The sequence below is a fragment of the Macaca fascicularis genome, chromosome 14, assembly GCF_037993035.2.
Source record: "Macaca fascicularis isolate 582-1 chromosome 14, T2T-MFA8v1.1".
Classification (NCBI taxonomy): domain Eukaryota; kingdom Metazoa; phylum Chordata; class Mammalia; order Primates; family Cercopithecidae; genus Macaca; species Macaca fascicularis.
The window spans coordinates 1,560,448-1,574,389 of record NC_088388.1 but is presented as its reverse complement, the minus strand read 5'-3'; the positions used below and the strand labels follow the sequence as shown (position 1 = coordinate 1,574,389).

The 13,942-nt window shown below is 51.6% G+C and overlaps 2 long non-coding RNA genes and 1 pseudogene across 2 annotated transcripts; 1 reads left to right on the top strand and 2 right to left on the bottom strand.

Annotated features, from left to right (window-relative positions):
* Positions 1-301: 301 nt before the first annotated feature.
* On the top strand, positions 302-1,413 carry LOC102123952 (uncharacterized). Its single transcript, XR_012422899.1, has 3 exons — positions 302-455; positions 630-745; positions 933-1,413. It is a non-coding gene; the product is annotated as an uncharacterized lncRNA (long non-coding RNA).
* Positions 1,414-5,359: 3,946 nt separating this feature from the next.
* Positions 5,360-13,058, bottom strand: LOC141406946 (uncharacterized). The gene is made up of 3 exons (XR_012422901.1): positions 12,926-13,058; positions 6,637-6,730; positions 5,360-5,491 (listed from the first exon to the last, which is right to left on the bottom strand). It is a non-coding gene; the product is annotated as an uncharacterized lncRNA (long non-coding RNA).
* Positions 11,398-12,598, bottom strand: LOC135967189 (uncharacterized; annotated as a pseudogene).
* Positions 13,059-13,942: the final 884 nt, after the last annotated feature.

Here is a 13,942-nt window from a genome sequence, read left to right as displayed (position 1 = left end):
CCCTGAAGCGCTCCGGGTGGAGGCTGCAATCATTACTGTAAAACCATTGTCTTAGAGAGCAGGCGCCTTCCGCTCCTGGCATGGTGCTGAGTAGAGATACGGTTTTGCTTTAGATATGAACGTGCACGTTTGCAGGAAAACCTAACTATGGGTGTGCCTGTGTTTATCCCGTATGAAGGACTTCTCCGTCTGTTGCTGTTCTATTGTTACTGTATCAGGCGCTGACGGTTTATTAATACCTTTTCAGCAACATGGAGAAAACAGATGATGTTTTCCCCATATCTATCATTACTACAGTGAGTCTTTTATTTGTTGGTTTGGTTTTTTCATTGTCGTTGTTTTTCTTGAGATGCCCAAGCTAGAGTGCAGTGGCGTGATCTGAGCTCATTGCAACTTCTGCCTCCCGGGTTCAAGCGATTCTCCTGCCTCAGCCTGCCGAATAGCTGGGATTACAGGTGCCCGCCACCATGTATTTTTAGTAGAGACGGGGTTTTGCCATGTTGGCCAGGCTGGTCTTGAACCCCTGACTTCAGGTGATCCACCTGCCTCAGCCTCCCAAAGTGCTGGGATTACAAGTGTGAGCCACCACATGCAGCCTCATTTATGTCTGGTATTATTTACTATATCAGGTACATTTGCATTCTTGATGTCAACCCTTCATTGCCACGATGCATCATTGTGCAAATCCGATGCTGGGTCTGATTTGCCAAGCCCAGAGTCGGGGGTGAGAGTGTGGTGAGCTCAGGTGAGGACACGGGAGGGGTCCAAGGAGCTGGACCCTGGGGGAGGGAGAGAGGTGGGATCTCGGCTTACTGCAAGCTCCGCCTCCCAGGTTCACGCCATTCTCCTGCCTCAGCCTCCCGAGTAGCTGGGACTACAGGTGCACGCCACCTCACCTGGCTAATATATATATATATTTTTTTGTATTTTAGTAGAGACAGGGTTTCGCCATGTTTCCCAGGCTTGTTTCAAACTCCTGAGCTCAATCAATTCGCCTGTCTCGGCCTCCCAAAGTGCTGGGATTACAGGCGTGAGCCACCGCGCCCGGCCGAGGATTTCAAGACAGTGACAGCAAGGCACGAAGCCTTCCAAGTGTGAGAGCCTGTGTGTCTGCGGGAGCTGTGTGCCTGTGAAGCAGACCCTGGGGCTGGGGCAGGAAAATACGGTCTGGAGGCAGGGAACATAAGGCGGATTCACACTTCAGCTATGACAGGACATGTCCTCTCCACGGGCACAAACCCAGCAAACGACTTTACAACTCATTCTCTTCATTTACATAGGGTGGACCCCCAGTAGAGGGTATCTGAACTCACAAAAACTCTATGACGGGATCCTTGAGCACCTATGCTCAGCCGCTCCCACGCCGTGGAGTGCACTTTAATTCTCAATAAATCCCTGCTTTTGCTCTCCTCACTTTGTTCGTGCGTTTTGTCCAATTCTTTGTTCGAGACGCCAAGATCCTGGACACCCTTTCTGGGTACAGTACCAGGGCTTCCGAAACAGGGCTACAGAAGCCTTGGTAGGGGGGTGACCGAAGGGGGGAAAAGGCAGGAAGTAGGCAAGCCCCACCCACAGAGTGTCCACCCCCTCCTCCGGTTCTGTCTACACTGCAGGAGCTAGAAGATAAAAATGACCATTCCAAGTCTAGGGTAAGAATGAGGTCCTGCCAATCGAATGCCTTTCCCCAGGTCTGGAAAGGAAGGCAGGCAGAGGCCCGCGCCGGGGCTCACGTGTTGCTGTGCACGAGGGTGAGCTCGGCGCCTGCAGCTTCAGCTGCAGCTGGTCACCTGCCTCCCCGGCAAAAGGCCTGGGTAGACACACACCCCAGTGCTGTCACCAGCCTGTGGATGCCCTGAGGTGGCTCCCTGTCCCTGGACCACATGGCAGGTGCGCTGGAGCTCAGGGTTCCAGTACAGCTTGGAAGCCTGGGGTCTCCCGGGGCCAGCGCTGTGGATGGCTGGAGTCCTTCCAGGAGGTCCAGCCCCCAGAGCTGCCCTCGAGAACATAAGCTTCTGATTTCCACTCTGGATCCGCCTGACTGAAAATACCCCGAATGGCTGCTTTTCCTGCTCTGACTGAACCACTGCTTGTACTTGCTTCCTGGGGCAGCCCTAACAAAGGACCACAAATGACAAGAACGTCCCTCTCCCAATCCTGGGGGACAGAAGTCCGAGATGCAGGGGTGGCCAGGGCTGGTTCCTTCTGGGGCTGTGACGGAGCCTCTGCTCTGGTCTCTTCCAGCTTCTGGGTCTTGCTGGCAACCCTTGGTCCTCTGTGACTTACAGAAGCATCACCCCAACCTCTGCCTTCATCTTCACGTAACGTCCTAATGTCCATCAATGACAGACTGGATAAAGAAAATGTGGTACATATACACCATGGAATACTATGCAGCCATCAAAAAGAATGAGGTCATGTCCTTTGTAGGGACATGGATGGAGCTGCCGGTCATTATCCTTAGCAAACTAATGCAGGAACAGAAAGCCAAATGTCGCATGTCCCCACTTATAAGTCAGACCTGAACACGGAGTACATAGGAACACAAGGGAAGGACAGCACTGTGGTGCACTTGGCGGCGGGGGTGGGGTGGGGTGGGGGCAGGAGGAGGGAGAGGATCGAAAAGCTACCTATTGGATACTATGCTTCTTACCTGGTTGATGAAATAATCTACACACCAAACCCCATGACGTGCAATTCATCTATATGGCAAGCCTGCACATGCAGCCCTGAACCCCAAGTAAAAGCTGAAAGAAAGCTTGTCTCCAGACAAGGTTGCCTTAGAAGGCACTGAGCATTTGGGCTCCCTCAAATGGAATTTTTCGGGGGGGGATCTATTCAACTCCAGGCTGCCTTCGAGCTTGTGTCCAGCAGCTAAGCATCGTGTGCAGTCATTGTCTTCCCATGTCCAGTTTTTCAAGGCCCCATGACATTGCAGATAAGCCCAAGTTCCTCCACGTCTCCAGGTCTGGCTCCTGCATGCACTAGGGGCTTCTTAGGGCCTGATGTGCCACACAGCTCAGCATACAGACCCTTCCTCATCCTTCCGCTGGAGTGGCCTGGCCCTGATCTTCCCTCCCTCCCACAGGACGGCGGTGCCTCTGCGGCTGACACCACCGCCCTCACCACCTGTCCGTCTCCCCGCCTCTCCCCACGTACCAGATTGTGAGCTTGGGTTTACTCTGCTCTGTCATCTCCAGAGCCCAACACAACAAGGGGCCCAGAGCAGAAAGCTGTAGACGTTAGTTCTGTGCATGAAGACATGGACCATGGCATGAAAGAGGCTGAGGGGAGAGAAATGGGAACAGTCCCGGGGGCGGGCAGGAAGACGGTGCTTCTGGGAATTAGAGAGAGGTGGGAAGGAGAGAGCCACAAGAGACTGAGCTTTGCGCCTCGAGACTTTGTTTATTTAGAGGGTCAGGATTCAGTCTTGACATACAGATAGCCAGAGAGATTAAGGGTGGATCACACTCCTGAAAAAAGGGGCAGCTGTCAGGGTCTAAGGGGTCTGAGCTGCCTCTGGGGCCTCAGTGGGCCGCTTTGGATCTTAAATGAGTGCGGAACAGGGAGAGGAAGTTCAGGAGAAGTAACAGGCAGTGAGCCAGACAGGGTCCCCAGTCAGTTTCGGGAGCGCTGGTGTGGAGTGGATGAAGCCAGTGAGGACACAGCGGAGACAGTGGAGCACCAGAGAACCCAGAGCGAGGAAGCTGGGCAGCTGGACGCTTCGCCAGTCGGGCCACCTACGGTCTGCAGCCAGAGCCTCAGATCTTACACTGGCAGCACACGGGGACACAGCAGCTGGACTGGGAGCAGCAGGGCTTGCAGCAGCTGGACTGGGAGCAGCCACAAGAACCACAGCCTCCCTTGGAGCCCCCACAGGAGCCACAGCTGGAGCAGGAACAGGCTGGCACACAGCAGCACACGGGTTTGCAGCAGCAGACGGGCACACAGCGGCTGGAGCCACAGCCCCCACAGCCGGAGCCACAGCCTCCAGAGCAGCCACAGCAGCCCATGGTTCTGGTGGATTGAGCAGGTAGAGGAACAGGTGAGAGGGAGGTGCAGGTGTGGAGCTTCCTGAGCCTGGGCCCCTTATATCCCTGGGTAGGGTCACTCTGAGACCTACCTCATAGCTGTGTGGCACATCAGGCCCTAAGAAGCCCCTAGTGCATGCAGGAGCCGGACCTGGAGATGTGGAGGAACTTGGACTTATCTGCAATGTCACGGGGCCTTGAAACACCAGACTACCTCGGTCACTCCATCATTGCCAGCACTTCCTGGGTATGTGATTATCTGTTTGCTGGACTTCCGGTTCTCATTGGCCTGATCCAACACCCACCTGCTTACCTTTCTAAATGTAGCCACTTCCTCCTTGGAACTGGACCTTGTACTGAACCTGATCACCTGCCTTCTGTTTTCCTCACGTGACCGGCAGAGAACAGGTGTTCTACGAAGCTCATTTTGGTTGTTTTCTTCCCACCAATGGCACCACGTTTTTCTTTGAGACTGTGACCTCTGTGTAAAGAGAATTTTTTAAAAACTAAGCTTTCATCCATATAATTTATTTATTTATTTATTTATTTATTTATTTATTTATTTTTATTATACTTTAAGTTCTAGGGTACATGTGCATAACGTGCAGGTTTGTTACATATGTATACTTGTGCCATGTTGGTGTGCTGCACCCATCAACTCGTCAGCACCCATCAACTCGTCATTTACCTCAGGAATAACTCCCAATGCAATCCCTTCCCCCTCCCCCCTCCCCATGATAGGCCCTGGTGTGTGATGTTCCCCTTCCCGAGTCCAAGTGGTCTCATTGTTCAGTTCCCACCTGTGAGTGAGAACATGCGGTGTTTGGTTTTCTGTTCTTGCGATAGTTTGCCGAGAATGATGGTTTCCAGTTGCATCCATGTCCCTACAAAGGACACGAACTCATCCTTTTTTATGGCTGCATAGTATTCCATGGTGTATATGTGCTCATCCATATAATTAAAGAGGCAAATTGAGGAACAAATGTTGTGTCCTGGTTCTGTCTTAACATGTGGGTGCACGGCATTCAGCCTCTCCTCCACCAGCCTCAGGTCGTGGGGCGCTCAGGACTCCTGGCTGCTGCATACACAGCCTCACATGGTGAGTATCGTTCATGTTAAAAATCTTCAGGAATTTCATGGGTGGATGGAGAATCTCATTTATCACCCTGTTGTTAATCTCTTCAATTAACTATTACTGAGGCTGATTCTTTTACTCCAATATAAATTATATACTTTTTTGACTTCTATTACTGCTTCAAAAGTTATTTGGATATTGAGAGAACGAAACCCTCGTGTCCAAACAGTGCACTTTGTTTTTCCACAGGTGTGTACTTGAGTTTAATTTCCGACGTTTTTAAACACTATTCTCACTTTGTCTTGTCATTTTATTTTCTGCCTCGCCAACATTATTAGATGGTAAAAACGAATATCTTTCAAGCTTTGGGTGAAAGGTCTTATCTTGTCTGGAAGAGGTGAGAGAGAGGGTTATAGGCTCCATAGTTCCCATTGCTAATGGGGGCCGGGGGGAGCAGGGGACTGAGAGAAACCCACAGAGAGGGAAGTGCTCACTGTGTTGAAAATACCATCTTCCAAGGGGACACACTGAGTAGAGGATGCAGCGCTGTGTGGCAACAGTTCACTCCTCCCGACGGGACGCGGTGAGGCTGGGGTGGGGACGTTTCATAAGACCTGGATCGTGAGCACAGAGCCCAGGCATCCTAACAAATCCGTCCCCCACCAACCCTGCCCAAGGCCGCACTGGACGTGAGCAGACCATCAGGCACCCCAGGCGCTCGCCAGAGCTTGGCAGCTCTGCCCTCAGGTGCCGGGTGAAGGGAACCAGGAGCATCCTTTCGGTTCAACATAGGCAGAAGATCTAGACAGGATTGGCCAAACCCGAGAGAGGTAACGTGAGATTCTGTAACAGCTACGAAAACAAACCTTAAAAAACGAAAGGAGGAGGAAAGGAAGGAAACAAACCTTTCCAATTGAACTCGTCATTCAGGAGACAAAAGTAGATTTCCTGCAAATTGTTGAATTATGCAGCAAATAATAACAAATATGGCAGCAAATTACAAATATGGCATAGTAACTTTAAAAGGGCTCTCAGTTGAGATGGTAAAAATAGAGAGTTAGTTTTATTTTGTTTATTTGTTTATTTTTTGAGATGGAGTTTTGCTCTTTCGCCCAGGCTGGAGTGCAACGATGTGATCTCGGCTCACTGCAAACTCCGCCTCCCAGGTTCAACGGATTCTCCTGCTTCAGCCTCCCAAGTAGTTGGGATTACAGGCGCCCGCCACCACACCCCACTAATTTTTGTATTTTTAGTAGAGACGGGATTTCACCATGTTGGCCAGACTGGCCTCAAACTCCTGACCTCAAGGGATCTGCCTGCCTCGGCCTCCCAAAGTGTTGGGATTACAGGCATGAGCCTCCGCATCTGGCCTATAGAGTAAGTTTTAAAAGGAAGAGTGGAGGCCTTGGGAAATAAATGAGCACCAGAGGGAGGTCATTACGGTTCGAGTTGCTGGTTAGGAAGAGTGAGGAGCGGAACGGAGGTGGCTGGGACTTGGATCGACGACATCCAAGAAAGATGCGAGATACTCACAGTGTGGCTAAAGCACAAAGCCGTGGAATCACCAGAGAGAGGTTTGCAGACGAGGAGGACAGGAAAGCCACAGCATCGGTGTAAGTAGCAGAGCCTTTAACAAACGGAGCAGAAAACAGATTCAAAAGTCAAAGAAATGCACCATGACCCGCAGGAAGATCTGAAAGTTTAGTCCCAAAGAGCATAGCATGTCCCAGGAAAGAATGAATGCAGAACGCTGAGGACCGAGCCCCTGGCGGTTTGGTGACGGAACTCCAAAGGCTGAATCAACGTTGCCGCTTCTGCAAATCACCAGCCAGTCTGCCGTGGCTGTCTGGGCTGAGGGTGCTCACAGAGAGCTGCTCCTAGATGCTCCTCAGAGAGGTCGTAAACCCAAAGATAGGGGATCAATTTCTCCAAAAAGTAGACAAAACCAAACATGACCCAAGAACATGGCGACAAAACGTCCTCCAAGTAGAAGAAAACAGGAAGACAGCCTTCCAAATGGCAGAAATCTAAGATGACAGCACCTGGGACTCTGGGGAAAGTCACACGGACCCTACACAATTGGGATTTATTCCAATTAAAGAAGTGAGGCAGGGACAGGCAAGGCAAGAAGCGCTGAGGGCAATAGAATGAAGACCAACACTGAGCAATTAACTACACGGGCGATGGTTATTGCAGCAGAGCCCAGCTGCATTCCCAGAGAGAAAAACGAGCCTGATGACATCTTTGCTCTCCACCTACTCGGGCCCTTTCCTCAGCCTCCAGGTGGGTGGGGGCTACAGCCAAGGAGGACCTAGTGTCCTAGGACAGGGGTCCTCAACCCCCAGGCCGCAGACCATGGCCTGTTAGGAACCAGGCCGCACAGAAGGAGGTGAGTGGAAGGCGACCGAGCACGACCTCCCATCCCTTCAGCCGCCACATTAGATTGTCCTAGGAGCGAGAATCCTACTGTGAACGGTGTGCACGAGGGATCTAGGGTGCGTGTTCCTTACAAGAATCTAATCCCTGATGATCTGAGATGGAAGAGTTTCATCCTGAATCCAGCCCCCAACCACCCGCCTGGGTCCGTGGAAAAATTGCTTTCTACAAAACCAGTCCCTGGTGCCAAAAGAGAGTGCGGGTTGCTGCCCTCAGGTGCTCTTGTAAACAGTCCTGCATTGGCGTTGCTGGGCTGCTGGCCTCCCTGGTGGGCATCGATCCTGGCCCCTCATCATGCCCGTGGGTCAGCACCATCTCTACCATCTCACGGGTGCTACTGTTTCCGTGCTTTTCTTATTTTTACTTTTTCCTTTTCATAGGCTTTTAAAATTCTCTTTTCTTGCTTCTATGGACTTGAAAAAGTTTCTTTCTTCCTTTCTCCTCTTTTTCTAGTGCTTTGCACTGATGTTTTTATTTCTACTTTTCCCCGGTGGTGACTGTGAAAATTTTAACATGCATGTTTAACACAGTCTGAGATCAGCCACCATCTTCCACTGGCCCCGCACAGAGGTGGGTGATCCCCTCAGACTAGCGTCTCCTGCACCGACCTGAGTGCTGTCCAGTGCTTCTGATCCGCCTTCTTCCTGTACCCCCAGCCAGTCATGAGCATCCTACCCGTCATTTCTTCTTTAGATACAGCACATTTACCTTCACAAGAACCTCATACTTCCATCCGAAATTTATCAAGTTGAAAAAGACACTTCTGTCCCTCAGCTCATGGTCGGGCACGCCACAGCTAATCGTTACACCTGCTGAGGTGAACGTGTGAATCCTTGTCTCCCTCAAGGCACTTTTGTAATGAGTACAAAATGGTACATTTCCTGACGGTGAGCCATCTTAACATTCGTGGGACAAACCCTACTTATGACTTGCTATTTTTAAATAATCGTATTGGAGTCTTCTATTTGATTCAGAAATTGTGTGCATTTGTTAATAATGAAATGAAGTTAAAAATTTCTTTTGTTTTACTGGCCTTACCTTTTTCTTTTCTTTTCTTTCTTTCTTTTTTTTTTTTTTTTTGTGTGTGTGTGTGTGTGTGTGTGAGACAGAGTCTCGGTCTGTCACCCAGTCTACAGTGCAGTGGTGCAGTCATAGCTCCCTGCAGCCTCGACTTCCTGGGCTCAAGAAATCCTCCCACCTCAGCCTTCCGAGTAGCTGGAACTACATGTGTGCACTCACACACCCAGCTAATTTTTGTACGTTTTTGTAGAGATGAGGTATCACTACGTTACCCAGACTGGTCTCAAATTCCTGGGCTCAAGTGATCCTCCCACCTCAGCCTCCCAAAATGCTGGGATTGCAGATGTGAGCACCTTCACAAGATCTTTTCATTCTTCTCTGTCAAGCTCCAAACGTTGCTGGGTGGTTCTGGCTGGGGGTCTGGGGCTGCATCCCCTGAAGGCTCGGCTGGTATTGACCCACTTCCAGGATGGTACATGCCTTGGCTTGTGGGTGGGAGGCCTCAGCTTCTCACCTGCAGGACTCTCCATGGGGCTGCTATTGGCACAGCATCTGACTTCACCCAGAAGGAGTAGTACTGAGAGAGAGAGAGAGAGAGAGAGACAGACAGAGAGAGGTGTTGTACTACCCTTCATGTCCTAGCCTCCAAGCCCTGCACCATCATGCTGTCTGCCATCTTTGTCACGAGAAACACACTTTGCTGCTGGCCTTCTCCTTGTCGCTTCTTCTGCAAGTCCTTCTGCTGGAGCCTCCCCTGCTGCAAGGCATCAGCCAGCACTTCACCATCTCAGGAAAAACCACACCTGAGCCTTCCTCTCATCTGAGTGTGGTTTCAGGTGGTGGAGGAGTAAAAATCTGTGGGGTCAGCCTAGCCCATTTTAGGAGAAATCCTTCCAGCTCGCTCTTACTTGGTGCCCCCTCTTCTGTTGGGTTCTTGATCTGAAACCTACAGATACAGGTGGACATCAGGTCCTGTCTAGATACTGCACAGTTTTATGTAAAATTCTGTGTTTTTGTGCATGTTTGTAGACTTGCTTAAGGAGAAGCTCTGTAAAAATCCACAGAAGGGTCTATGAACCCAAAGTAGTTAAGAAGGGGTCTGCAGATAATTCCAAATGTGGAACATGGGAGAAAAGACTACTCATATTCATGACTGTTTTAAGCTGAAAAGGTGAAAAAAATAAAATTAACTAAAATTAAAATAGCAAATGACTAGACAGGAGCGTATGCACCTTATATAATACACACATTTCAGGGGCATTTTCTCAAAAGCTACATATTCATGGGGTTCCCTACCGGACAGGGTGGACACCACTTCCATGTTGATTGTTCCATCAGAGCCTCGTAGGACGTCCTCTGAGGATCCTCTTGGCCCAACTCAGCGAACCTGAAGGTCATCCATGGACCACGAAGAACAAAGGCCCACGAAAGGGAAGATGTCCCCAAAGTAAAAAAAAGAAAAAGTCTTCTTGTACCCAAGGGAAGGAGCTGACCCAAGGGTGTCACTAGGAGTCGGCGCAGGTGTTGATACGTTACTTCGGGGACTGGAGGCGAATGTATTAGGTACTGGACGCAAATGTATCAAGCACTGGAACAAACGTATCGGGCGCTGGACGGAAATGTATCGGACGCTGGACGCAAATGTATCGGGCGCTGGACGCAAAGGTATCGGACGCTGGAAGAAAATGTATCGGGCACTGGACGGATATGTATCCGGCACTGGACGCAAATGTATCGGGCACTGGACGCAATGTATCGGGCACTGGATGCAAATGTATCTGGCGCTGGATGCAAATGTTTCGGGCGCTGGACGCAAATGTATCAGGAAGCAAATGTGTCTGTTTCCTCTGTTCCAGACCTGGAGGATGCCGCCTCCAGCAGGAACAGCCAACACAAGGCGGCTCTCTCCTAATGGGTTTTCTGTTCCTCGCTGAGATACAGTCCCCTACTCCAGAACACAGTGGGGCTCCAGCACACGCGGGAAGAGTCACCGAGTGCCAGCCGGTGTCTACACCGTGGCCTGGGGCCCGTTGACTGGGCTCGGGGCACTCACAGGTATTGTGGTCACGGGGGCAAATGGCCATCCGGTTCCCTGCTCTCCACGGGCTTTCTTTAGCATCCAGTGGGCCTGCACCCGAATGTAGTTGCTGCTTCCCAGGCTGAGCCCGGGACCGGAGCAGGCGGGCACCCGGGCAGGGCATCCTCCTCCGCGCACGGTCCCTGGAAGGGCCTCTGCGGTCCGCAGGTGCAGCTGTGCGGGAGCCCCTGGGCCGGCCAGGCTGGGGCGGAACCTGCTCCACAGCGACACCGTGCGGCGGCAGGAGGAACAGCTGCAGGAGGCGATGAGATCTGGGTCCTGACCCAACGCAGAGAAGTGTCTGCACCCTGGAATGCTTGGATTTGCTTCCTCAAAAGGCAGCCTTCGATTATTTGAAATTCAAGTTCCAGCAGGCATCCTGTACTTTATCTGTCAACCCTGCCACCCCGGTGGTCCGAAAGGCCTGGAAGAAACCCCGGTTGTCACAGGAGCACATTTTCCATGGGGAGCACGCAGCAAGCTCCAGAGTAAGTCCTTAAAATCCCCGTCCCAGTCAACACTCCAAACCTTCCAACAAAGTCTTACACCGAAAAGGACCCTGCCGAGCTGAGGGCTGAAGCCCCGTGTCCTGGGACCTTTGGAAACAGCCCGCGGGCCAGGAGCTGCTGTGGACCGTGAAGGTGTAAGGCCCAGGCATGTCCCAAGCAAGACGCGTGGCTCCAGCAGAGGAATCTTCCTGGGAGCAAGCCAGGAGTCCTGGGCTCAAAATCACCCTCAGCAAGACCAAGGCCTCTGAGCGAGTCACTGCCTGCTCATCGCTTCCTTCTTGTCACATGGAAAGGGGAACTCACCGCGGGACACTTGCTAGTGTTTACTAAGGGGTAGCTTCCATCGCAGACCTGACAGCACATTCGAGAACAGTGCGAGGAAAACAGGAGTTATTTATAAAAATGCAAAGCACAAGAGAATACCGGGACCAGTGGCACAAGCAGGAACCAGGAAGTGACCGTGTGCCCAGCCTCTCACCTGACCCTGGGCAGGAGTATAAAGAACCCGGGCTCGGGGAGCTCTACACCTGCACCTCCCTCTCACCTGCTCCTCTACCTGCTCCACCCTCAATCCACCAGAACCATGGGCTGCTGTGGCTGCTCTGGAGGCTGTGGCTCCAGCTGTGGGGGCTGTGGCTCCAGTTGTGGGGGCTGTGGCTCCAGCTGTGGGGGCTGTGGAGGCTGTGGCTCCAGCTGCTTTGTGCCCGTCTGCTGCTGCAAGCCCATGTGCTGCTGTGTGCCAGCCTGTTCCTGCTCTAGCTGTGGCTCCTGTGGAGGCTCCAAGGGGGGCTGTGGCTCCTGTGGGGGTTCCAAGGGGGGCTGTGGCTCTTGTGGAGGTTCCAAGGGGGGCTGTGGCTCCTGTGGGGGTTCCAAGGGGGGCTGTGGCTCTTGTGGAGGTTCCAAGGGGGGCTGTGGCTCCTGTGGAGGCTCCAAGGGGGGCTGTGGCTCCTGTGGGGGCTCCAAGGGGGGCTGTGGCTCTTGTGGAGGTTCCAAGGGGGGCTGTGGCTCTTGTGGAGGTTCCAAGGGGGGCTGTGGCTCCTGTGGGGGCTCCAAAGGGTTCTGTGGCCCTTGTGCCTGCTTCCAGTGCAGCTGCTGTAAACCCTGCTGCTCCTCCTCAGGCTGTGGGTCATCCTGCTGCCAGTCCAGCTGCTGCAAACCCTGCTGCTGTCAGTCCAGCTGCTGCAAACCCTGCTGCTGTCAGTCCAGCTGCTGCAAGCCCTGTTACTGCTCCTCAGGCTGTGGGTCATCCTGCTGCCAGTCCACCTGCTGCAAGCCCTGCTGTTCCCAGTCTAGCTGCTGTGTCCCCGTGTGCTGCCAGTGCAAGATCTGAGGCTCTGGACTCAGGCCTCATGTGAGTCCTGCTAATCCTGTCTTCCGAAGCTGTGACCTGTGCTTCATTGTTGAGCCTCAAACCACTGCTCAGAGTCCATTCCCCGCTATAGAATGGAGCCATATCTGGCTGCTTTTTCCTAAGGAGAGTTGACCCTAATTAATGTCCATTGTCTCTACTAACAAATTCTCTTCCCAAGTCACCTGCAACTAGGCTGAATCACCCCTCACCCGCTAGCCTTGCCTTTGCTCATCTATTCAGAGGCCTAAGCTGCTGAACCCACTTGCAGTCCTGTCTTTTCCAGCTAGAGCAGCTGGCCATGAGCGTCCCACCTGCAACAAGGTGTGCGTTTAAGAGGCTTCCTTGGAGTGGCTTTGCATGTCCAAAGCTCTGCTTTATCTTAAATGGAAACTAATAAAAAATACCGTGCTGACAAACTGAAACACATACCTTGCTGATTTCTCTGTTGTTCGGCGTCATTACTCTGGCTATGGCTACGGTTTTCTTATTCTTGTTGTATTTCGGACTGCTTGGGTCTGATGGTGATGTCGGTGGAAGGTGCTAGGATGGGGCTGGCTGTCTCCCCTGCCTCTCGTCTCCTTCCCGGCTGACCCCTCTCTTCTCAGAACCCCTCTCTCTCCAGGTCTTTCCAGCTATTGATCTGATGGAGACAGAACTGTTCCTCAGGTGAGGGCCACAGAAACAGAAGATGCTGCTGAAAGCTACAGGGGGTTGGGTGAGGGACGGGCGCGGTGGCTCACACCTGTAATCCCAGCACTTTGGGAGGCCGGGGGGGCAGATCGCCTGAGGTCAGGAGTTCGAGACCAGCCTGGCCAACATTGTGAAACCCCGTCTCTGCTAAAAATACAAAAATTAGCCGGGTGTGGTGGTGCATGCCTGTAATCCTAGCTACTCAGGAGACTGAGGCAGGAGAATCACTTGAACTCAGGAGTTGGAGGTTGCAGTGAACCTTGCACCATTGCACTCCAGCCGGGCGATAGAGCAAGACTCTATCTCAAAAAAAAAAAAGAGGCAATATTAATAGAGTTGAATTATTTATTTCAAGTTATTTGGAAACACAGTAATTTATTGGTGGGATATGCCCTAAGCATAGAAAGAACACTAAAATAAAATTCCTAAGCTGTTTTTAGAAGTCATGGTGGCAGTGGGAGTGTGGTTGATATCCTGCTGTGAATGTTGTATGGAAAAAGCAAATGCATAAATTAGGTTGGTATCAGAACTAGAATTTTTGGTGTGGAACTGATGAGGTTAAGTAAAAACCTTGTCATCCTGAATTTGAATTAGACATATCGATATGAAATCATGATGTATTTTATCCATCCCATGATGTATTATATCCATTTTTATATAGGAAACTATAAAAATAGTTTCCTCCTCCACTGAAAGACTCAGAAACAATGAGCCATCCTGTAGCAGTGAACACGCCCAGCACCAAGACTGTTGTCT